Genomic DNA, 23,302 nt, shown 5'->3' with positions numbered 1-23,302 from the left:
GATGGAATCGGTCCGTTGCTTCTCATTGGGTGCGTGCGGGGGGGTTACCGGCTCCGCCCTTGACGAGGGGCTGACAGGGAGCCCCTTCGTGGTAACCCCGTCGGAGCGCATGGTCAATGGCGGCTAACCGAGCCGGTGTGAGGACGCACACTCCCCCGCGCCGCGCCGTTGTTGTAGTTGTTGTAGTTGTTGTTGTAGTTGTTGTTGTAGTTGTTGTTTGTAGTTGTTGTTTGGGGAAGAAGATGGGAGGAGGTATGGGAAGGTCCTAACCTCACTACTGGTGCCATATAATCACATTCTGGTGCAACGAAGAGTCAGAATTAATGGAAACGAGTCCTTAACTGACATAGACTAAGAATAACTAGCAAGATGTCCGAAAGTTGTCTACGTGAGATGCGGTGGACCTGGGCACGACATTTAATGGGGGAAAAAGGGGAAGGTCGGTTCTACAGAGTGTTATTTACAGGCAATGGGACTAGGGAATGGGGGATTGGGGATAGTTGGGGAGTATTGGGGAAATAGGGGAATATTTACAAGCGGATATGGATAGAGGCCAAATCCCATATCCGCAACAGTATATTCGCTTTAGCTCAGCCAGAGCAGTAGCGTACGTCGCAAATCGTTGGATGCACCTGTAGACGCGGTGGTTAACCTTCGACTGTAGCACGGACAGTTTCACCCCGGCAGTGGGCTCAGTTTCCTGAGCTGCGAAATAGTTCTCCAGCGTTTTGAGCCAGTGAGTGAACTCCGACCCCGACTCCTCGGCTTGTGAGTCGGCGTCGAGGATCGGTACAACGATCATCTTGTGTCCCGCCATTTCGTAGATCTTAAATGTCATGAAAATCATCCACACACACGACTTGTCCCGTAGGTTGGTTTAATATCATTTAGATCTGTGGTAACATCCTGTAAAATACATTCATGCAATAGACATCAGAATCGGGGTATTACATGGGAAAGACCGATAACAATAGGCAAAGCAAGCAAGTCCAGCATATAGGTGCGTACATATCATTCAAGACTACAGGACTATATGTCACAGTAAATGTCGCAGGAGTGGCCTTGCGTCGCGGTTGTCCCGGGTCTTATAGACGCCCCTTTAGTGGGATAAGCGAGCACTCCCGGGTTCACCTTCACCTTCAGTATAATTTCACTACAACTACGATGACAAGGACTCGAGTATATAATGGACAAATCAAAACAGTATACAGTATAGTAGTTGAACCTGGGATACCAGCACCATGAGACATGTGCTCAGATGGGAACAATCTGAAAATATGTTTTGCCCCTTCTGAAAGGCATCTTGGAATCTTCAATATTCACGTGAATGGGCAACTGGCTTAACTGTGGTTTCAAAAACACCCAACAGTACCTTCAGAGCACCGGGATGGCAGGTGAAGCAAACCGAAATAAGACAAAACAGTGTTTCAAACAGATAAAATGTAACGGGGAAAAATGTGAAAATTTGGTGAAAAATAGAAAACAAGACAATGAGCCCCGAAATAAGAAGACAAAAAGGTGTTTCAAACAGATAAAATGTAACGGGGAAAAATGTGAAAATTTGGTGAAAAATAGAAAACAAGACAATGAGCCCCGAAATAAGAAGACAAAACGGTGTTTCAAACAGATAGAATGTAACAGGGGAAAAAAGTGAAAATTTGGTGAAAAATAGAAAACAAGACAATGAGCCCCGAAATAAGAAGACAAAACGGTGTTTCAAACAGATAAAATGTAACAGGGAAAAAAATGAAAATTTGGTGAAAAATAGAAAACAAGACAATGAGCCTGAAATAAGAAGACAAAACGGTGTTTCAAACAGATAAAATGTAACAGGGGAAAAAATGAAAATTTGGTGAAAAATAGAAAACAAGACAATGAGCCCCGAGATAAGAAGACAAAACGGTGTTTCAAACAGATAAAATGTAACAGGGAAAAAAATGAAAATTTGGTGAAAAATAGAAAACAAGACAATGAGCCCCGAAATAAGAAGACAAAACGGTGTTTCAAACAGATAAAATGTAACAGGGAAAAAAGTGAAAATTTGGTGAAAAATAGAAAACAAGACAATGAGCCCCGAAATAAGAATACAAAACGGTGTTTCAAACAGATAAAATGTAACTGGGAAAAAAGTGAAAATTTGGTGAAAAATAGAAAACAAGACAATGAGCACTGAGATAAGAAGACAAAAAGGTGTTTCAAACAGATAAAATGTAACAGGGAAAAAAGTGAAAATTTGGTGAAAAATAGAAAACAAGACAATGAGCCCCGAGATAAGAAGACAAAACGGTGTTTCAAACAGATAAAATGTAACAGGGAAAAAAATGAAAATTTGGTGAAAAATAGAAAACAAGACAATGAGCCCCGAAATAAGAAGACAAAACGGTGTTTCAAACAGATAAAATGTAACAGGGAAAAAAGTGAAAATTTGGTGAAAAATAGAAAACAAGACAATGAGCTTACCACTTATAGCACAAAGAGAGACGATGTCTGAAAAAAATTAATGGGCATCAATCGAAAGTGGAAGTGAAAGAACTTCGTTTTTCCCATCAAAGAGGCATGACACTGACTCGAAGTTAGAATCCCATTTTCCCCATTATCCTGTTTGGTCCATCACCTTTTTTTTTTTTTCTTTTTTTTTTTTTGTATACTGAATCGAGGCTGACTTTGTCCTTAATGTAATTATGAGTGTGAGGCACTGACAAAAAAATAAAACGAAATAAAATAACCAAAAAAAAAGTACCATTGAAATAAAAAGTAGGTGCGGACTAAACGTCAATGAATGAAAAACACAAAACACAGGAACGAACATTTTCCATTTAAAGAGACTCACGAGAGAGAGTGGGTGAGACAGAGAGAGATACTTTACTTTTGAGGGTCTTTTATAACAAAAGTATAAAAGCAAAACAAGTAATACAATAGCTGTCAACAACAATAATTAAATCAAGGAACAGAAAGAGATGAGATATTAATTAAAGCACCAAAGTAGTTCATCTCCCTCCACCTTATGCAGGACTTCAGCTTTGCACTATTTCTGAACAAAGTGATTAACCCGAGAAATCTCTCGGTAAAAGTAAAATTCAGTTTTAAGATGGGAAAGCACAAATCCTTTAAAGACTAACAAAACACTGCATTCTTGTGAACTTATTCCGGAAACCCTTCTCTCCCGCATAATATATATCGTGAGTTTCGCTTCCGCAAGCAAGAAATTAACAATTTGAGATCCGACATTCTCATTAGATACAGGTATAAACCACCTTTGGAGGCCATTTTTCCCCGCAGAGCAGGGGTTGGCCTTTTTCGGGCACCGTGGTCCCTTTTTTGAAGCAATGTTTTACAGCCGGATGCCCTTCCTGCCGCCAACCCTGTTAGTCGCCTCTTGCCACACACAGTGAATTACCAGTGAACTGGTACTCAATTACCAGTGAACTTACCAGGAACTGGTATTAGATACAGGTATGCAGTACACAAAATGATAGAAGGAAAAACAAAAACAGAATTTCCGGAAAGTAGTTTTCAGGATTGAAAAAGTGGAGCCAGCATTTGGCATCCGACATACGCATGGAAAATGTCCTCGGAGTGATGGCAAAAAGGGCATTCATCAGATAACACGAGGTTCAGTCTTTTGAGAAACACGTTGGAAGGCAAGGAATAGTGTGCAAGCCTCCACTGTACGTCTCCTGCATGTTTAGATACAGGTGATGTATACATCGAGGACCAGGTAGGAGATGATGGAACCCCTGCAGGCAGAAGCTTTTTCCAGCCCCATCTTTGCCCGAGCCGACAATAAATATTGGCCAAAGGTGCTTCTTTTCTCAAGCAAGGCAAGTATTGAACACCAAAAATAAAAACTCTAAAATTAAAACGGTGATGAATTTCTAAACAGTTCCTTCAGTAATTGAAATAAGAAAATTAAACGCCTACACTCGACACACGCATGGAAAAGAGTTTCAGATGCACCACAAAAAGGACATTCATCAGGTATCAATTCAGAAAAAAAAACGTGTAGCAGATGATTTGTGGGTATAATCCAATGAGCTAGTCTCCACTGAAGGTCCCCGGTTCTTTCGAGTATAAGCCTTTGATAAAAACGATCCCATTGAGGTTGAGAGGGAGATGCATCCAGTAACAAGCAGGCCCACTTATTGATCAATTTGGGAATGTCGCACACTAAACTCACGCAAACCTGATACAAGTTCCGCCGTTCATCCGGGGATAATGAGCATGCGGCCTTCCAAAGGAGAGTAGTTGAGATTTTATAGACCGAGTGGGTTGTACAATTATTTGGGGAAAGCACAATATCCGGAAAAGGAGGGGCAGCTGGCACAGGTACAGGGGACACTTCCTCCCCAGGGCAATTCGTCCCCATATAGGTTCTCGTCATAGAACCTTTCCGATGCACCATAGAGCACAAGAGAGACGTGTCTCGCTGACCTGATGCTTACAGTTTCTGCCAGAGCAGCAGCACTCATCCAATGTCCTGCCCCATTCAGCAGATCATGTGCTCTCAGGATGTTATTCCCAACAAATTTCTCAATAAAACTTCGGTCCTTCAGAATACTATCAAAAAGCAGGTTGTAAAAGAGGTGTTCACACAAGAACATTTCTTTTGAGTACCGGTACGATGTTTTCCAGCGGCTTATTTTAAATGCTTGCCAAACATTCAGCATGCTGGAGTAGAAGGACGGTAGTTGTGTGAGGTCCAGGTGTTGTATATCAATCAGATAAACATCTCGCGAGTAGCCCAGGCCACCAGCTTGGCTCGAGAAAGAATTGGCGAGAAACCTCCAAGCCAGATACAAAGGTCCATGTAGCAGACGCTTGATCGCCATCATACAAAAGGCCATAATCTTACTAATCAAGTCCACAAGGCCATTGCCTCCTTTATCCACGGGAAGACTCAACACTCCAGGACGGACCCCAGTGTTTGCCGCTCCAAATGAAGTCAATTAGAATCCTCTATGTTTTTCACCGGACTTTCTGGGGGGGGGGTGCACCGCTTTGAAACTATGCCACAGCATAGATGTCACCAGATTGTTGAGCACCAACATGCATCCCTGATAAGAAAGTTGAACGAGCAAGCCTCTCCACTTTGTCAATCTATGATCAAGGGCAACCACCAACCAACTCCCAATTCTTCTTTTCCACATTTTCATAACCGAGAAACACTCCTCCCAGGTATTTAATTCCCTCAAAACTCCATTTGAGCTGAAGTGGAGGGAAGGCAAGGGTCCACTCACTTGACCAATCCACAAGGCCTGACTTTTGCCCCAATTTACGACAGCTGTTGTCGCTTTGTTAAATACCTAGCTCCAAGTTCTCATCAACCAAACCAACGTCTTTGGCATATTTCACCAAACACAAACGTCATCTGCATAGGCCGATACTTTCCCTGCATGCTCTGTCGACACTTTTAAGCCTTCCAGAGATTTCAGAATCACTTTTAATAGGGATTCAATACTCAAGGCATATAAAATACCAGACAGCCCTGACAAATCCCCCTCTAAACCTTTACAGGTGGGATCAGTTCATTATTGACTTTAACTAAGGAATAAACTTGAATGTATAACAGTTTAATGTAAGCAACAAAACCATTTCCAAGACCAAACTTTTCCAGAACTCTAAATAAATACTTGTGGTGCACCCTATCAAAAGCATTTTCCTGATCAAGACAAATTAATCCAATTTCTTCATTTTCTCTTTTACATACATTCCATAGATCCAGAACAATAAAAATATTGTCATGAATCTGACGACCCATAACACAAAACCTTTGATCACAGTGTATCAAATCTTCCAAATAAGGGGATAAATGTCAGGCTAATGCTTTCACAAAAATCTTATAATCAACTGATACAAGCGAAACAGGCCGCCAACTCATGATGAGCTGTGGATCTCCTTTCTTTGGCAGGAGCGTCACCACCACTCTAAGGCAGCTGAGAGGAAGTTCACCACCTTCAATGCTTTCTTCAAGGACCTCTAGCAAGCAAGGCCTACAGTGTCCAGAAAGTCCTATAAAACTCCACTGGGAGGCCATCTAGACCTGGTGCAGTTCCCATAGTCATAGACATCAGTGATTGTTCCAGCTCATGTAACGTCGATGAAGTTCAAAGATTCACTTTATGCTCGTCTCTTAGTAACCAAATTATATTTTTGCCATCTCACCTAGATTCTGGCAACAGTGGTTCATCCACACAGGGAGGATGAAGAGCCGCGTTAGTATCTCCGCTGCCTGACTTGATTCAGGCAACAGTGGTTCACCCACACTGAGAGGTAGAGGAACCACAGTACCCTCTCCATGACCTGACAATGATTCTGGCACAGGAGGATCATCTACCAGGGGGGCTATACCAATTACGTTGTCTACCTCCCCCAACCCCCCCCCCCCCCCCCACCACCACTTTCAACAACCTCACACTGTTCCTCACGATTTTCTGCAACTGACCGCAAGTCATTCCCAAGAACCCTCGGACAACTCTCCATCGAGTTTATGTGCTCACTCACATAATCTTGTTCCATCCAGTTGGTCCATAGCACCGCTGGAACCCTCCTCATCTTGCAGAGCCTGAGAGCCTATAGAGCAGGAAATATATTCCCTCCAATGGGAATACTTCCCTCCTACTCAGTGTTACAGGCTTTTTTTTATTTTATGAGAGATTGGAGACGCATCTCTTATTTTTGACTTCCGTTTTTCCACCAAAGTGAACCCATTGTTCCCACTTTCATTCTGCTCTTCTGATGCAACATTGTTTACATTTACAGGGGTCGGTTGAGGTGCCACGGAGGAAACACTTGGAATTTCCTCTCTTACATTTCCCTCTACAGGAGGAACAGCTGCAGCGGGATTTTCGGCCTGTTCCTTATTTTTGGGACAAAACCGCTTCATATGCCCAAACCTGCCACACAAAAACAATATAGTGAATCTGTGGTAGCATATACTTGGTAGTCGTACCCATCCTGAGTGAATTTTAATGTTAAATTCAACTCCTCATTCCCATTCTTCAATACCATGTAAACACTTCTCCTAAAGGACATCACGTGCTTCACATCGTCCGTTTGATTCCTAAAGGAATCGTCAACATTGGAGAAACAATCGTTCCATATTTAGCCAATGTAGCGGTAATCTAGTCACCCTTCAGGAAGGGTGGAACGTTAGAGATTGTTACCTTCTGAGCAGGAGTGTTTAGGGGGTATGCAATTAAAAACAGCTCCGAGTCCAAGACCAAATCTTGCTCAACTACACGAGCGACTAAATCGACATTTGCCACGAAAACAATGACTCGTTTACTCATTCGTGACCCCGCACGAACATTTTCCATTCCGATCAAATTACTATTGCATAACACCATACTCTCCACGGCAATACCTTCTGGAGGAGTGCACACTACTCCATGCTTACGAGTCAGATTCTCAAATGCAGCATAGCAATTTGCATGTGCCGCCACCATTTCCTTGGTGAACGAACACACCCAAACCCCACCCCCACCCACCAATCCTCGGCAGGAGGGGGAAAAAGAAAATTTTAAATTAAAGAAAAATCAAAACTACCAAATAAACCGTCTAAGCCCAACGGCAATAAAGCTCAAATAAATACTGTATAATATAAAGAAAACAATAGTTTTCAACAAAAAGGAGGTGCCTGGTGGGCCTTAAAAAAGTCACCCAACACACCTTTCTTTCTATGAAACAATTAATGCTGCCTCTCTCATCTAAACCACACGATGTGGGCTCTCTGTATCACTCGTCTCGAAAAGGAAGGGGGAAGGTAAAATAATGAGGGAGAACAAACACGATGAATCGACACAACTAACAAAGATAAGGACGGAAACAAAAACAAAGGTTGAGAGGGGGTGGGGGGAGGGGGACTGAAGGGAAAAGGGAGGACAGAGAATACTAGAAAAGATGAAGAAAGACGATAAACGAACAAAACACAGGAATGCAACAACGAACTACAACACACACATACACTGCCGCCATGATGCCACACCCAACTCGCAACACGCCAGCAGGGGACGAGTGAGAGAGACAGAGAGACAGAGAGAGACAGAGACAGAGACAGAGAGACAGAGAGAGAGAGACAGAGAGAGAGACAGAGAGAGAGACAGAGAGACAGAGAGACAGAGAGACAGAGAGACAGAGAGACAGAGAGACAGAGAGACAGAGAGACAGAGAGACAGACAGAAAGAGTAACAAATATTTGGAAGAGTAACTAATGTGGAAGAATTGGGACAACGTCCAATGATTACCAAGCATCGTTTCTCCATCTCCTTGGCTGCTCCCCATTTTCTCTTCCTTGAATACTTCATTATGGTCTGTTCCAGATCGTGTTGTTCCGACCCTCCCTTTGTCATCTTGACAGAGCTCAGTTTCACTTTCTTGAGATGCCTTCATTCCACGAAACAGCACAGAAGGAAAGCATTCAGGAAGTGTTTTCTGAAGACGACTGGTGTGAGGGGTGTGGGGGAAGGGGGGGAGGAGGGCCATGGGAGGGAACCTCATATATAGTCTAGGAGGCTTTGAGCTTGAGTGTGAACAGCGGCGATTCATGTACAAGTCTTACGACTTTCAACAACAAATATTTGATACCGAGATATATAAGAGCAAAATTTAAGAGTGAGAATAAGCAACTCAATAACATCCCATAGAGAATATATTGTTCATGTTTTATTGACTTAAGATGTGTTTTTTAAGGACTTCTTCATATTTACTACTTCACTAAAAATTGCAGAATTTCAAATTTCTGGCTTCCTGGCTTAACATGTTCAGAAGGGCACTTGACATACATCCACTTTACAGTCACTCTACTTATGAATCAACTACCAATGTCCACATAAGGTGTAATTGGGACTCCACTGGTAACATGTAACCCAGTGTTACCTGCCGCATGGTCAGGTTGTCGGCGACTAAACGACACCCCTCACAGGCTTCACTAGTGGGGAGAGTGACTGTGACACCCTACCAGGCCCAAAAACAACACATTGAAAAGGGTGGAGCCAACAGCCATCCATTAAGGAGATGGTGTCTCCGAAAAAACACCCATCAGGTTTGGGCCTGTTCAAGTCATACCAAAGACTTTTTTTAAATGGTACATGCTGCTTCCTTGCTTGAAAAGGATGGAGCATGGACAATCCCCATCAGTTGGCATCCATTGGGGGGAGGAAATTCCTCTTGAGGAAATGCCAAGCTGAGTACGGTGAGAAAAGCAGCGCCATTGTTATGACATCGCTGATATCCACCGTCGCGGGAAGTGATGGCACTTTCCTCAAGCTCAGTGTCTGTGCGTGTCTGTGCGTGTCTGTGCGTGTCTGTGCGTGTCTGTGCGTGTCTGTGCGTGTCTGTGTGCCAGCTCTATTACGAGCCTTAGCCCATGAATAAAAAATAAATAAGTGGCTGGGTTGGTTTGTGACCAAACAACCAGTTTGCATTAGGTATGGTGCAAGTGGGGGTGGTGCAGGGGGTGGTCTTTAAGTTAGTGTATGTGTAGGTCCCAATCAATTTGGAGCCAAGTACCATAGTTTAATTTCAAAATTTTATTTTAAATTATGTAATCCTATTTTAACCTCAAGCCTGGTGTTGGCTTAGCGGTTAGGGTGCCGGCTTGGGATCCTAGGATCCTGGGTTCGAATCTCGGTCGATCGCTAAATTAACACCAGGGGGGGTTGACTCAGCCCGTCATCCTTCCGAGGTCGGCAAATTGAGTACCAGCTTGCTGGGATGAATGATCCCGGTGAGTACCCCGATTTAGAATAGGTACACCGTATCCCTGCGCATCATAAGAGGCGACTCAAAGGGTTGGCGTCAGGAAGGGCATCCGGCCATAAAAACATTGCCTCAAACAGGGAACCATGATTGTCATGGGGCCCGCAAGGCTAACCCCCGCTCTAGCGGGGCAAATGGCCTTAAAACGATCATTCACTCATTCATTCAATCCTATTTTAACCTCAGTCTAGCGACAGTTTCATGAGCTTATCGGAGAAATGGATTCAGCACTCCTGAAAACAGAAGTGATGAGTTATTTATGTTTACAAGTGTCCTGGATTTGTGTAAGGTGTGGTGCACTTGATATTGCTTATGGTTGCAGTAGTGTCAGTCGTGAATTAACTGGTAATAATATTGGTTTTATTTAGAAGCAAGTGTTTATATGGCCTATTCATTTTAGTGACTAGTCAAGAACAGTGGTGATGTAGGCTTTTCTATCCTGGGACTGGATTAGTCAGTGGGCAGTGCAGGTAAAGAAAGGTTGGGAAACTAGTTGATAGAGACCAAGTCAATCAGGAAACAAAGGGAGATTATAAATTGGGTGATAAATGTTTGATATGGGAAGCATCAGGGATAGTAGAGCCATGGGTAGTCTTTGCTGTAGGAAGTGTGTAGAAATGGCACACTGAGGGTGGTTATCTAAAGGTTGAGGAAACAGACAGCTACAGTACTTTGAAGGAGGTAACAGTGTGAACTAGAACGGCACTCGGTAGAGAGCATACCTCCGCCAGGCTGAATAATTTACATTTTGTATCCCACCAATAGGCCGGATCTGGATTTGGACCTGAACCAAAATCTAATCGGCTTGCTCTTGTCACCTGATCAACTCATCCACCAAGTTTTGTCATAAACCGTCCATTTGAAATATCGCGCTATATATTGTTTTTGGCCCTTTCTCACTGGTGAAGAATCATTTGCAAATCTAAAAAATCCTCTTATCCAGAACCAGATCTTCACCAAAATTGAATCAATTCTTCCATGTCACACACCCAACCTGTCGACCAAGTTTCTTCCGAATCTTTCCATAAGTAATCGAGATATCCTACTCACAAATAAACAGACGGACAAAAAGAGGGGTGAAAACATAACCACCGTCCACCTTCAATGGTGGATGTAAAAATTGTAAATGAAAGTGGGTTACATTTGTGGAGGGAGTCTGCAGAGGAGATTGGCAGTGGTCAGAGTGTAGTGAAGGCAGACAGTAGTGAGGGTGGAGCTCGTACAAGCAGTGGCGAGGGTAGAGCGAGTGCAATCAGTGAAGCTAATGCAGGCAGTGGCGAGGGTAGCACAAGTGTAGGTTGTGGCAAGGGTAGAACGAGTGCAATCAGGGACGATGGTGAAGTTAATGCAGGCAGTGGCGAGGATAGAACGAGTACAGGTTGTGGTGAGGCTAGAGCAAGTGCAATCATTGACAATGGTGAAGCTAATGCGGGCAGTGGCGAGGATAGAGCGAGTGCAGGCAGTGGCGAGGATAGAGCAAGTGCAGGCAGTGACGAGGATAGAGCAAGTGCAATCAGAGACGATGGTGAAGCTAATGCAGGCAGTGGCGAGGATAGAACAAGTACATGTTGTGGCGAGGGTAGAGCAAGTGCAATCAGGGACGATGGTGAAGCTAATGCAGGCAGTCGCGAGGGTAGAACGAGTGCAGGTTGTGGCGAGAATAGAGCGAGTGCAATCATTGACAATGGTGAAGCTAATGCAGGCAGTGGCGAGGATAGAGTGAGTGCAGGCAGTGGCGAGGATAGAGCGAGTGCAGGCAGTGGCGAGGATAGAGCGAGTGCAGGCAGTGGCGAGGATAGAGCGAGTGCAGGCAGTGGCGAGGATAGAGCAAGTGCAGGCAGTGGCGAGGATAGAGCAAGTGCAGGCAGTGGCGAGGATAGAGCGAGTGCAGGCAGTGGTGAGGATAGAGCAAGTGCAGGCAGTGGCGAGGATAGAGCAAGTGCAGGCAGTGGCGAGGATAGAGCAAGTGCAGGCAGTGGCGAGGATAGAGCGAGTGCAGGCAGTGGCGAGGATAGAGCAAGTGCAATCAGGGACGATGGTGAAGCTAATGCAGGCAGTGGCGAGGATAGAACAAGTACATGTTGTGGCGAGGGTAGAGCAAGTGCAATCAGGGACAATGGTGAAGCTAATGCAGGCAGCAGCGAGGGTAGTATGAGTGCAGGTTGTGGCGAGAATAGAGCGAGTGCAATCATTGACAATGGTGAAGCTAATGCGGGCAGTGGCGAGGATAGAGCGAGTGCAGGCAGTGGCGAGGATAGAGCAAGTGCAGGCAGTGGCGAGGGTAGAGCGAGTGCAATCAGTGAAGCTAATGCAGGCAGTGGCGAGGGTAGCACAAGTGTAGGTTGTGGCAAGGGTAGAACGAGTGCAATCAGGGACGATGGTGAAGTTAATGCAGGCAGTGGCGAGGATAGAACGAGTACAGGTTGTGGCGAGGGTAGAGCAAGTGCAATCAGGGACGATGGTGAAGCTAATGCAGGCAGTGGCGAGGATAGAACGAGTACAGGTTGTGGTGAGGCTAGAGCAAGTGCAATCATTGACAATGGTGAAGCTAATGCGGGCAGTGGCGAGGATAGAGCGAGTGCAGGCAGTGGCGAGGATAGAGCAAGTGCAGGCAGTGGCGAGGATAGAGCAAGTGCAGGCAGTGGCGAGGATAGAGCAAGTGCAATCAGGGACGATGGTGAAGCTAATGCAGGCAGTGGCGAGGATAGAACAAGTACATGTTGTGGCGAGAGTAGAGCAAGTGCAATCAGGGACGATGGTGAAGCTAATGCAGGCAGTAGCGAGGGTAGAACGAGTGCAGGTTGTGGCGAGAATAGAGCGAGTGCAATCATTGACAATGGTGAAGCTAATGCGGGCAGTGGCGAGGATAGAGCGAGTGCAGGCAGTGGCGAGGATAGAGCAAGTGCAGGCAGTGGCAAGGATAGAGCAAGTGCAGGCAGTGGCGAGGATAGAGCAAGTGCAGGCAGTGGCGAGGATAGAGCAAGTGCAGGCAGTGGCGAGGATAGAGCAAGTGCCGGCAGTGGCGAGGATAGAGCAAGTGCAGGCAGTGGCGAGGATAGAACGAGTACAGGTTGTGGTGAGGCTAGAGCAAGTGCAATCATTGACAATGGTGAAGCTAATGCGGGCAGTGGCGAGGATAGAGCGAGTGCAGGCAGTGGCGAGGATAGAGCAAGTGCAGGCAGTGGCGAGGATAGAGCAAGTGCAATCAGAGACGATGGTGAAGCTAATGCAGGCAGTGGCGAGGATAGAACAAGTACATGTTGTGGCGAGGGTAGAGCAAGTGCAATCAGGGACGATGGTGAAGCTAATGCAGGCAGTGGTGCCACATATTTGGTGCCACACGGTCAACCAATATTGACAACAGCATCTGGAAACAAACATGGCGGATCTGACCTTCACATTATCCCAGAATTCCGAAAAGGAAATTGCACGCCGTCAGTAAATGATTGACTAAATTGATCACCTGAATGTGGAGGAAAAAAGAGATGCCACAAGATGACGTTGCTTGTACCCAGAGGGCCCCAAAATGACCACTTCCGCCGAGGTCACCAAAGTCAAGTCCAGTGTCGTCTCATGTTACCATTAAAAAAAAAAACATTCCAAATCTGTGGTTTTTCTGGACTTAATTAATGATCTCTGACTCTCTGGAAAATCCTCTCTATCTCTTTGCTGATGACTCCACTCTCTGCCGCTCCATACCTCATCCCTCAGATCGGCAGTCTGCAGCCTCCTCACTTTCTGCAGACCTGGACAAAATCACAGACTGGGCAAACAAGTGGAACATGGATTTCAATCCTGACAAATCTCACACTCTTACGATGTCTCTCCTGAAAGACCGACTGGACAACCCTCCCATCTACTTTCTGAATAATTCTCTCCAAGAAGTTCTGTCACTCAAGCTTTTGGGTCTCACTATCTGCCATGATCTTTCCTGGGAAAACCACATTTCAAATCTGGCCTCCAAAGCCAGTCGCCGACTGGGCATCCTCCGTCGTGCGAAGTCCTTCCTTGGCACACCTGAGCTCCTCACCACATACAAGGCTTTCACCCGCAGCTCAATGGAATACTGTTCTCCCCTCTGGGCTGGTGCGCCTTCCTCACACCTAGCTCGGCTTCACGCTGTTGAAACCAAAGAGGGTGGGGAGGGGGGGTTGCCCCCTAAAATAGGTATTATATGCTTTCATCTCACAAACTACATAGGCAATTCTGATGAAACTTGACCACAACCTTAATCACCGGTGTTATACCAAAATTTGTTCCTGGCATTAAAAAAAAGTTTTTTTTTTTTTTTGTAAATCAGGGTCCATTGTGGTCTATGGAGGGGGGGGGGGGGTGCAAGGTGATTGGCCGGTGCAAGGTGATTGTGTCATGCTTCCGGTAACCGCTACATGCGCCCCCCCCCCCCCCCAGAATTAACTTGCACCGGGAGAGTCAGTTTGAGGGGGGTCTTGATGACCCGGCCGAAACGACCCCGAAACGGGGGGAGCGGGGAGGTGGGGGGGGGGGGGGGGGAGGTGGCTTTCCCGCCAAAATAGATATTTGCTTTTTTTTCTCAGAACCTACACACACAATTTTGATTAAATGTCACCACAACCTTCAGTATCCGTGATGTACCAATGTTTGTTTAAGGCATTGGAAAAATTGGTGTCTGAGGAGGTACATGGGGTGAAGGAGATTGCCCCCCAAAACAGGTATTTTTTTTGGTTTGTTTATTTATAGTCTTATGATTATGCTCGTATGTTCTACATGCTGCCCTGTCATCTAGCAACCATTGAAATTGGTTTAAAATACCTCCAGTCAGTGCAGTATACACCTTATTCTACCAGGTGAGCACCAGGGGTATTGCCCCCTATGTTTTATTTTCTTTCTTTCTACGGCGATTTAAGTTAAGAGAGCAGCTTGTACATGTATCACGTGTAGGAATTGGACAATTGGAGATGTCAATGTACTTTTACCAGCCCTACAAGGTCAGGAGTCGACAATGGAATGGATCAACAGAGTACGTGCAACTTTAACCCGGGTTACAGGCCCCATGATCCATGCGCTCCGATGGGAACAAGCAAGCAACAAGAATGCAGTTTCTTTTTTAAATATTGCAGAGCATAAAATAACACATTTTGCATAAATCGGTATTATTTAGGGCCAGTTTAAGGTGAGGGAAGACATCCCAGATGTTTCTCTGCACTTGAATCTCAAACACAGAAATGCACGGCTCTGCACACTCCGGACGAACACAGGTGCTGCACGTTTAAAACTTGTACCATGAAAATTTCCCCCAAAGAACCATCAGCATTTTCAATTCCATTCCTTTGTTTCACCCTCTCTGAACCATCTCTCTCCCTTCCTCCATCTCACCTTACACATCCTTCTCCCTTCCCTTTCTCCATCTCACCTTACACCCTTTCCCTCCCATAACACATTCCCCTTCTTTCCCTTCCAACATCTCACCCCCTCCCCCCTCTCCCTCCGAACACATCCAATTAATTTTCCTTTCTCTATCTCACCTTGTACACTCTGACGTACACACATCCCCTCCTGTCCATTCTAACACCTTCCCTCACCCCTCCATACACATCCTCCTCCTCTCCCTTACAATACCTCACCTTCTCCCTCCATACACAAGCCCCTCCTCTCCCCTCCGAACACCTCACCTTCTCCCTCCATACACATCCTCCTCCTCCTCCTCTACCCTCTGAACACCTCACCTTCTCCCTCCATACACAACCTGCTCCTCTCCCCTCCGAACACCTCACCTTCTCCCTCCATACACAACCCCCTCCTCTCCCCTCCGAACACCTCACCTTCTCCCTCCATATCCCCCTCCTCTCCCCTCCGAACACCTCACCTTCTCCCTCCATACACAACCTCCTCCTCCTCTCCCCTCTGAACACCTCACCTTCTCCCTCCATACACAACCCCCTCCTCTCCCCTCCGAACACCTCACCTTCTCCCTCCATACACATCCTCCTCCTCTCCCTTACAATACCTCACCTTCTCCCTCCATACACAACCTGCTCCTCTCCCCTCCGAACACCTCACCTTCTCCCTCCATACACAACCCCCTCCTCTCCCCTCCGAACACCTCACCTTCTCCCTCCATACACAACCCCCTCCTCTTCCCTCCGAACACCTCACCTTCTCCCTCCATACATATCCCCCTCCTCTCCCCTCCGAACACCTCACCTTCTCCCTCCATACACAACCTCCTCCTCCTCTCCCCTCTGAACACCTCACCTTCTCCCTCCATACAAAACCCCTCTCCCCTCTGAACACCTCACCTTCTCCCTCCATACACATCCTCCACCTCTCCCTTCCAACACCTCACCTTCTCCCTCCATACACAACCCCCTACTCTCCCCTCCGAACACCTCACCTTCTCCCTCCATACACAACCCCCTCCTCTCCCCTCTGAACACCTCACCTTCTCCCTCCATACACACCCTCCTCCTCTCCCTTCCAACACCTCACCTTCTCCCTCCATACACAACCCCCTCCTCTCCCCTCTGAACACCTAACCTTCTCCCTCCATACAAAACCCCTCTCCCCTCTGAACACCTCACCTTCTCCCTCCATACACATCCTCCTCCTCTCCCTTCCAACACCTCACCTTCTCCCTCCATACACAACCCCTCCACTCCCCTCTGAACACCTCACCTTCTCCCTCCATACACAACCTCCTCCTCCTCCTCTCCCCTCTGAACACCTCACCTTCTCCCTCCATACACAACCCCCTACTCTCCCCTCCGAACACCTCACCTTCTCCCTCCATACACAACCCCCTCCTCTCCCCTCTGAACACCTCACCTTCTCCCTCCATACACACCCTCCTCCTCTCCCTTCCAACACCTCACCTTCTCCCTCCATACACAACCCCCTCCTCTCCCCTCTGAACACCTAACCTTCTCCCTCCATACAAAACCCCTCTCCCCTCTGAACACCTCACCTTCTCCCTCCATACACATCCTCCTCCTCTCCCTTCCAACACCTCACCTTCTCCCTCCATACACAACCCCTCTCCCCTCTGAACACCTCACCTTCTCCCTCCATACACATCCTCCTCCTCTCCCTTCCAACACCTCACCTTCTCCCTCCATACACAACCCCTCCACTCCCCTCTGAACACCTCACCTTCTCCCTCCATACACAACCTCCTCCTCCTCCTCTCCCCTCTGAACACCTCACCTTCTCCCTCCATACACAACCCCCTACTCTCCCCTCCGAACACCTCACCTTCTCCCTCCATACACAACCCCCTCCTCTCCCCTCTGAACACCTCACCTTCTCCCTCCATACACACGTTCCTCCTCTCCCTTCCAACACCTCACCTTCTCCCTCCATACACAACCCCCTCCTCTCCCCTCTGAACACCTAACCTTCTCCCTCCATACAAAACCCCTCTCCCCTCTGAACACCTCACCTTCTCCCTCCATACACATCCTCCTCCTCTCCCTTCCAACACCTCACCTTCTCCCTCCATACACAACCCCTCCACTCCCCTCTGAACACCTCACCTTCTCCCTCCATACACAACCTCCTCCTCCTCCTCTCCCCTCTGAACACCTCACCTTCTCCCTCCATACACAACCCCCTCCTCTCCCCTCCGAACACCTCACCTTCTCCCTCCATACACATCCTCCTCCTCTCCCTTACAATACCTCACCTTCTCCCTCCATACACAACCTCCTCCTCCTCTCCCCTCTGAACACCTCACCTTCTCCCTCCATACAAAACCCTTCTCCCCTCTGAACACCTCACCTTCTCCCTCCATACATATCCTCCTCCTCTCCCTTCCAACACCTCACCTTCTCCCTCCATACACAACCCCCTACTCTCCCCTCCGAACACCTCACCTTCTCCCTCCATACACAACCCCCTCCTCTCCCTTACAATACCTCACCTTCTCCCTCCATACACAACCTGCTCCTCTCCCCTCCAAGCACCTCACCTTCTCCCTCCATACACAACCCCCTCCTCTCCCCTCCGAACACCTCACCTTCTCCCTCCATACACATCCCCCTCCTCACACCTCACCTTCTCCCTCCATACACAACCTCCTCCTCCTCTCCCCTCTGAACACCTCACCTTCTCCCTCCATACATATCCTCCTCCTCTCCATTCCAACACCTCACCTTCTCCCTCCATACACAACCCCCTACTCTCCCCTCCGAACACCTCACCTTCTCCCTCCATACACAACCCCCTCCTCTCCCTTACAATACCTCACCTTCTCCCTCCATACACAACCTGCTCCTCTCCCCTCCAAGCACCTCACCTTCTCCCTCCATACACAACCCCCTCCTCTCCCCTCCGAACACCTCACCTTCTCCCTCCATACACATCCCCCTCCTCACACCTCACCTTCTCCCTCCATACACAACCTCCTCCTCCTCTCCCCTCTGAACACCTAACCTTCTCCCTCCATACAAAACCCCTCTCCCCTCTGAACACCTCACCTTCTCCCTCCATACACAGCCTCCTCCTCTCCCTTCCAACACCTCACCTTCTCCCTCCATACACAACCCCCTCCTCTCCCCTCCGAACACCTCACCTTCTCCCTCCATACACAACCTCCTCCTCCTCCTCCTATCCCACCTCACCTTCTCCCTCCATACACAACCCCTTCCTCTCCCCTCCGAACACCTCACCTTCTCCCTCCATAGACAACCCAATCCTCTCCTCTCCGAACACCTCACCTTCTCCCTCCATACACATCCGCCTCCTCCTCTCCCTTCCAACACCTCACCTTCCTCCTCCATACACATCCTCCTCCTCCTCTCCCTTCCAACACCTCACCTTCTCCCTCCAAACACATCCTCCTCCTCTCCCTTACAACACCCCACCTTCCTCCTCTATACACATCCACCTCTATACACAGCCTCCTCCTGCCCCCCCCTCCTCCTCCTCCTCCTCCTCCTCTACCCACACATCCCCTCTACCCACACATCCCCTCTACCTTCCCTTCCAACATTTCATCTTCCGCTCTCCCTCCCACCTTTACAATGCACTCTCTCGACCCATTACTTCCCCCTTCTCAGCTCCTGACACTCTTAATCCGTTTTCTCTCGTTTCTCATCACCTGCACTCTCAACAACCGCATTCCCAAACCTTCAATTTTACTCCTCAACCGCTCACCGCTCTCTCTCACCGCTCTCTCTCTCTCTCACCGCTCTCTCTCTCTCTCTCCGTCTCTCTCACTCTCTCTCCGTCTCTCTCACTCTCTCTCTCTCTCTCTCACCGCTCTCTCTCTCTCCGTCTCTCTCCGTCTCTCTCACCGCTCTCTCTCACCGCTCTCTCTCTCTCTGCTCTCTCTCTCTCGCTCTCTCTCTCACAGCCGCCACTTACCTCCCTCTGCTCTTCTCCCAACCGTAGCTTCCTCTTGAGTGGTCGAGCAGGCTTGCGACTGCGCTTTTCAGACAGACGACCATCCTGGTCTCCTTCTCCCATCGTCCCATGGGATGCGTCACAAACACGGGGAAGAAAAGGAAGAGCGAGAGACTCAACGACGATCGATTCAGCGATCTGAAAAGAAAAAAATGTGGAAAAGGGCGGAGTCAGTATGAAGGCGGAGTGAAGGGCGTGGTCACCAAGGGGACTGGAAGCACGTGTTTACAAGGAAATACTAACTGTATTAGGAAGTTCAATGCAGAACAAGCAGCTCACACATCATGGCTGCACAAAATTAACAATAACTTCTTCTTTAAAGTTTTATGGCGTTGTCAGAGCCGCGAGGATCTATACACGCCACGTACCTGGACAAAACTGTGAGGATAAGAAAATATGAAAAAGAAAAAGAAGCCGATGATAGTTCCATAAAACTATATGGGTCTCCCGCTTCCTTTCAAAGAGTTGAGGATCGCCTTGCACTGTCAAGGACACACCAACCCACGCCTCTCAAATTATTTTAAATAGGAGCAACCTGGGTCCATCATATAGGCGACATTCCAGAAACAAGTGAGTTAAAATCTTCGGGTTCCCTACAGGTGTCTAACAAGAACTTAATCAAAACTATCAGTTTATCGACTCAATTTCTCTGGGGAAGGGGGCGGAGGATGTGAGGAAACTGGCAAGGAAATATATTGACATTATATGAGTGTTGTGCGTCGCGTGCCAGCGCGCGAAGGTGCACCGACACACCCAGGCCCCATTGGCCCCGTTTGCGGTGCCGGAACGTCGGTTTGACCACGTTTACGTGGACCTGGTGGGACCTCTGCCCCCCTCGCGGGTTTCACCCACGTCCTGACCATGATGGACCGCACCACCCGGTGGCCGGAGGCCGGAGGCCGTGCCTTTGGCGTCAACGACGGCGGCGGACGTCGCGCAGGCGTTCATTGCCACCTGGGTCGCCCGGTTCGGCGCCCCCTCGGACATCTCGTCCGACCGCGGCCCCCAGTTCACCTCGGAGCTCTGGGGGGCGGTCGCGCGGGGGCTCGGGGTCCAGCTGCACCGCACCACGGCCTACCACCCCCAGGCTAACAGCCTGTGCAAGCGGTTCCACCGCTCGTTGAAGGCCACGCTCCGGGCGACCCTCCGCGACGGCGGCTGGGTCGACAGGCTCCCCTGGGTGCTGCTGGGCCTTCGGACGGCGCCCAAGGACGACCTGCGCGCATCCGCGGCGGAGTTGGTCTTCGGGCAACCGCTGCGGGTGCCGGGCGAGTTCCTCCCCGACTCCACGTCACCATGGTCCACGGCGCAGGAGCGCTCCGCACTGCAGGAGACCGCCCAGAGGTTCGCCCCGGTGCCCACGGCGCACCACGGGCACCCACCTACGCACGTTGCCCCGGAGCTTCACACCGCGGAGTACGTCTTCGTCCGGCACGACGCCCACCGGACACCACTGCGGCCCCCGTACGACGGGCCTTTCCGCGTGCTGGAGACCGGGGTGAAACATTTCACCTTGGACATCGACGGCACTCCTGACCGTGTCTCCATAGACTGCCTCAAGCCGGCCCACCTCGACGTGGACCACCCCCCGCCGGTGGCTCGGCCCCCGCGTTGGGGCCGATCCCTGGCGGGCAGACCCCCGGCACCGCCCGGCCCCGCCGGCATGCCGCCGCCCCCCGAGCCTGCACCCATCCCGGGTGCAGCCAGAGGCATCCCAGCTGGCATCCCTGCACCCCGGACGCTGCCGGTCGCCAGAGGGCGCTTCGGCCGGGTCATCCATTTGCCCCGCAAACTGGCCCTCCAGGTGCGCGGGAATTCTGGGGGGGCGCGTGTGGCGGACATGAAAGCTCACTGGCGTGATGACATCATTCCGCGCGCCAAGTGGGTGGCGGCCACGCCCGAGGGGTAGGCGTGGCCGCGGGATATACACCGGGCGCGCAGCCCAGAATGCTCCAGTGTTACAGTGGAGCTCTTGAATAAAGACTCTTACAACTTACCGCGTTGTCCGCTTCCTCCTTGCTTACAAGCAGCGCGTGTAACACTGCACTTCAGTGTGATATATATATGTGGAGCTATGCTTGCACGATAAAGCCGGACAAAATGGATGACACCAAGAACGAAGTTTCACTGAGTTATTTATTCTAGCATAACTCGAAAGAACTCAAAAGCACTGAATAGCCCGTTAACACGGGCGGCAATTTATATCAAAAGTTCACCACACAAAAGCCACGCCTCTCAGGCGGGGCGTGGTATGCAAATAAGTCAGCCACGCCTCTCAACGGGGCGTGGTATGCAAATCGAGAGTCCGCCCGGGCAAGACAAGTCCGGACACGTCCGGGCAAGTAACCGCCCGCCGGTTACGTTATCGGCCGGTACAAGGTGATTGTGTCATGCTTCCGGTAACCGCTACATGCGCCCCCCCAGAATTAACTTGCACCAGGAGAGTCAGTTTGAGGGGGGTCTTGATGACCCGGCCGAAAGGACCCCTGGCGATTCGTGTGGGGGTGGGAGGTGGCGTGGCGGTGGATGGTTGGGCGGGGGGCTTGGTTGACGGGGCACGGCCCCGTCGTGGAGGAAGGGCCAACCGTGGAGGTTGGTCGAGGTCCAAATGGGCCGGCTTGAGGCGGTCCACGGAGATGCGGTCCGGTTTGCCGCCGATGTCAATGATGAACGACTTGTCGTCCCTCTTCAGGACCCGCAAAGGTCCATTGTACGGCGGTCGGAGCGGTCCCCGGTGTGCGTCGTTCCGGATAAAAACGTACTCCGCAGTGCGAAGTGCTGGGGGGACGTGCGGTTGGGGGCAGCCGTGGTGGGACGTGGGCACGGGGGTAAATCTCCTGGCGGCCTCCTGGAGGACCGAACGTTGGCGAGCCGCGGACCAGGGGCCGGTGGCGTCAGGGATGAACTCGCCCGGCACGCGCAGTGGCTGGCCGTAGACCAGCTCGGCGGTGGAAGCCTGGAGGTCCTCTTTAGGGGCCGTTCGGAGGCCCAATAGGACCCACGGGAGCCTGTCGGCCCAACCGTCGTCCTGGAGGCTGGCCCTGAGAGCGGCCTTCATCGAGCGGTGGAACCGCTCGCACAAGCCGTTGGCTTGGGGGTGGGAGGCCGTGGTGCGGTGTAGCTTGACCCCCAAGGCCTGGGCGACCGCGCCCCAAAGCTCCACGGTGAATTGCGGGCCTCTGTCGGAGGAGATGTCCGAGGGGGCCCCGAAACGGGCAATCCAGGTGCCAATGAAGGCCTGCGCCACGTCGGCGGATGTTGTTGATGCCAGCGGGACGGCCTCCGGCCACCTGGTGGTCCTGTCCACCATCGTGAGGAGGTGGGTGAAGCCCCGCGAGGAGGGAAGGGGTCCCACCAGGTCCACATTGACGTGGTCGAAGCGCCGCGTGGGCACGTCGAATGGTGCCAACGGGGCCTGGGTGTGCCGGTGGACCTTCGCGCGCTGGCAGGCGACACAGGCGTTGGCCCAGTCACGGACGTCCTTACGGAGCCTGTGCCAGACGAACTTTGCTGCCACGAGCTTCTGCGACGCTTTCCGGCCCGGGTGGGAAAGGCCGTGGAGGGCGTCAAAAATGTGCCGCTGCCATCTGGTGGGCACGATGGGGCGAGGTTGGCCCAGGGAAACGTCGCACAGGAGAACTGTGCCTGTGTCCTCGAAGGGGACGTCGGCCAACCGCAGGCCTGTGTCCGCTGTCCGGAGGGCTTGCACCGTGGGGTCGGCGGTCTGGTCGGCCGCCATGCGGGCAAAGTCCACACCGAGGTGGACGGCGTTCGCGCCGGATCGGGAGAGGCAATCGGCCACAGCGTTGTCCTTGCCCGCGACGTGCCAGATGTCCGTCGTAAATTCGGACACGGCGGAGAGGTGGCGCTGCTGGCAGGTCGACTACGGCTCTGCAACCTTGGCCATGGCGAAGACCAGGGGTTTGTGGTCCACAAACGCCGTGAACAGGCGGCCCTCTAAAAGATGGCGGAAGTGGCGAATGGCCAGGTAAAGGCCGAGGAGCTCGCGGTCGAAAGCGCTATACTGCGCTCGTTAGGGCGAAGCTGCCGGCTGAAGAAGGCCAGCGGTTGCCAAGCCCCGTTCACCCACTGTTCATGCACGGCGCCCACCGCGTAGTCGGAAGCGTCCGTGGTGAGGGCGATGGGTGCATCGAGCGCCGGGTGC

At 50.2% G+C, this 23,302-nt stretch overlaps 1 long non-coding RNA gene across 1 annotated transcript; it reads right to left on the bottom strand.

Moving 5' to 3' along the window:
* Positions 1 to 687: 687 nt before the first annotated feature.
* LOC144892060 (uncharacterized) lies at positions 688 to 19,436 on the bottom strand. The gene is made up of 4 exons (XR_013623372.1): positions 19,381 to 19,436; positions 19,099 to 19,275; positions 8,244 to 8,382; positions 688 to 906 (listed from the first exon to the last, which is right to left on the bottom strand). It is a non-coding gene; the product is annotated as an uncharacterized LOC144892060 (long non-coding RNA).
* Between the last annotated feature and the right edge of the window lie 3,866 nt (positions 19,437 to 23,302).

This window comes from Myxine glutinosa, chromosome 5 (assembly GCF_964187855.1).
Source record: "Myxine glutinosa chromosome 5, kmMyxGlut1.1, whole genome shotgun sequence".
Classification (NCBI taxonomy): Eukaryota; Metazoa; Chordata; class Myxini; order Myxiniformes; family Myxinidae; genus Myxine; species Myxine glutinosa.
This window is presented reverse-complemented; position numbering and strand designations above follow the sequence as displayed.